This window comes from Capsicum annuum, chromosome 11 (assembly GCF_002878395.1).
Source record: "Capsicum annuum cultivar UCD-10X-F1 chromosome 11, UCD10Xv1.1, whole genome shotgun sequence".
Taxonomy (NCBI): domain Eukaryota; kingdom Viridiplantae; phylum Streptophyta; class Magnoliopsida; order Solanales; family Solanaceae; genus Capsicum; species Capsicum annuum.
This window is the reverse complement of record NC_061121.1, coordinates 1,029,030-1,032,161: the sequence shown is the minus strand read 5'-3', so window position 1 is coordinate 1,032,161 and position 3,132 is coordinate 1,029,030.

Here is a 3,132-nt window from a genome sequence, read left to right as displayed (position 1 = left end):
TGCAACATATTTTATATTTGTTGCAACAGATAATATATCTGTTGTCACAGATGTGTTATCTGATGCAACAGATATAGAATCTATTGCCACAACTCAATAAAAAAGGTTCTTCGAAAGACTAATTAATAATAATAAGCTGAAAAGTCATGACTTATATCACAAAATTTATTTTCTTAATTTAATTAAAAATTTAATTAATGTATGGAGGTGAATAGTCGCACCTTTTTGCCTCTCATTCAAATTCAATCCTTTATAAATAGGTCCACCCTAACTCAATCGTTCATTCAAATACACACTCTATTTATTTATTGCAACTCGTCTTTCATATTACACTCTAGAAGATAAGATTATGGCTAACCCAGTGTGGGACGTTGCTTTTCTGCAAGACGCCGTGAATGAACTTCGGAATCAAGTTCGTGATCTGCAATGGGAATTGGGAGGAGTTAGATCAAGAATGCTCCGCGAGATACGCAGGCTGAGGAGGGCCTTGTTGCTACTTCCGGTTGAAGATTGGTCGGCAGGCAATGATGATGCTGAGAATAATTATAATAATTAGACTATTATTTTTCTTTTAGTCTATTATATGTATTTTTATTTGTTTAATAAATAAATTATGTTTGATCTTTGACGTTTTAATCCATATTTAATTTTCATTCTATCTATTATCTTCTCAACAAACATTTAGACGATTCGACGTAAAAAGGAATAATTTAGAATCCAGTAGCAATAGCAAGATTATCTGTTGGGTTTGTGGCAGGGGTTGATTTGTGTTGTTTCAAACAGATTAATCATTCGTTACAACAGATAATTAGTTTGGTGCAACAGATAAACATTCTAATGCAGCAGATAATTAGTTTGGTGCAACAGATAAACATCCTGATACAACAGATAATACGTCTGATGCAACAGATAATATGATGATGCAACAGATAAATAGTCTGATGCAACATATTACTCATCTGATGTACCTGATGATTGATCTCTTCAAATTGTGGGCACTTGTGCTGGATTCATAATCGAGGTTCTATCCATTGTTGGAAAACAGAAGTGTACTCAGATGACAAAGACGAATAAAAATCATAATTTTACTTACCAAAGCAACTTATGAAGTAATGCTAAAGTGGAAAGTGATGTAGTAAACAAAATTTGACCTAAGAAATTGGTCAGATCGCAGCAGTAGCGTTGTACCAACAACAACAACAACAAATGGTCGACAAGAAGAAGATGAAGCAGAAGATAATGAATAAAGTAGCAGAAACAGAAACAATTAACAACAAAAATCGCTAAGAGAGAGAAAACAACAATGGATGAGAAGAGAGAGAAAGACACCTTTTTTTTCCCTCAGTTTCCCGTTATTTTAGGTATACATTGGGATCAAAGTATAAATTTAAAAACTTGTGGGTTATTTTAAAACTTTCCAACCTTTTTTAATACATAATAAAGTAATTGTCACTTCCAACTAATAATTAGGACTTATGTCACCTACACCTCATTTTAAAACTCTTTTCTCACCTGTGGCCCAAACCCCCCAACAAACTCTATTCTATTTGTGGTTTTCATAAAATTAAAGTGAGAAATTACTGAAAAACTTGCAACAAACTGTCGCGGAATTCAAAAATTTGAGATCTTATACGAATTTTATCAGTTCTCATAAAAAATGGTTTAAGCAATTTTTTTTAATTTCAAAGTTATTCTGTTATTTGAAAGTTGAGATGCAATTTTTATACGTGAAATTTGAATTTTAGTTTAGGATAACTAGTGTTAGACTAAAAAATTTTTCATTTGAATTTGTTTTACAGTTTTGTATATATGAATTAGTTGTTGTATATAGTATATATTTGAGATTTAAACAAACTTGATTCTATTTATGTTTTTCATAAAATAAAATCGCAAAAATTACTAAAAAATTTGTAAAAAAAATTGCATAACAGTTGCGGAATTCAAAAATTTGAAATCGTAACTGAATTTTATCATTTCTCAAAAAAAAAAAAATTATCGAAATTGTTTTTTTAAAATTCAAAGTTATCTGTATTGTTATGTAATGTGAAAATTGAGATACAATTGTTATACGTTAAATTTTAATGTTAGTCGATGATAACTAGTATTCGAATAAAAGATTTCTTTTCATTGGAATTCATTTAGCAGTTTTGTATATACGAATTAGTTGTTGTATATAGTATGTATTTGATATTTAATTTTATTTTTACTATTTTTTTGTGTTCTGGAGATTGACTATCGGAAGCATACATGTTCTTGTTAAACACTCTTGTAGGTGGATATATAAAGAACATTATGAAGATTACATATGTTTCCAGCTATATGTATTTATAATATACATATGCAGTACGTTTATGTGTTCACTGGCAGTTTCATATATTTTCAGCTGTATGTATTTATAATATACATATGCAGTATGTTTATATGTTCACTAGCAATTTCATATGTTTCTAGCTGTATATATTTATAATATACATATGCAGTATGTTTATGTGTTTACTGGTAGTTTCATATGTTTCCAGCTGTATATATTTATAATATACATATGCAGTATTTCATGTGTAAAAATCATGTATTATTATATGCATTTTTCAATATGCAGGACATATATTTCCTTTGGCATATGGTGTACTAGAATCTGAAAATGATGCATCTTTGACTTGGTTCTTTGAGAATTTGAAGGAAGCATATGGTGAAAGAAAACATATGTGCCTAGTTTCCGATCGTAATGCAAGAATCATAGAAGTTGTTGCTGATGTGTACAATAATGTACTACATTATGTATGTATGTGGCGTCTATGGGATAAGGTGAAAGAAAAATTAGAAAGTCACATGATGCATTGTTCGTGGTAAATCGGAAAGAGATATGTTCGAAAAGAAAAATAAAAATTGTTGTAGTTCATGTGGGTTTAAAGTTCACATTAGGCGTTCATGTAGGAAATACAACAAATGATAAGTTGGATGATATTTTTATTCAAAATACAATTACTGAATTTTATCATTAAGAATTGTGTCATTCTAAATTTTGAACTTGTTAAGTTGTTATAGTTCAAACGTTGTAATTTTTTTACAGAGTTTGATTAATTTATATATATATATATATATATATATATATTTATATATATATATATATAT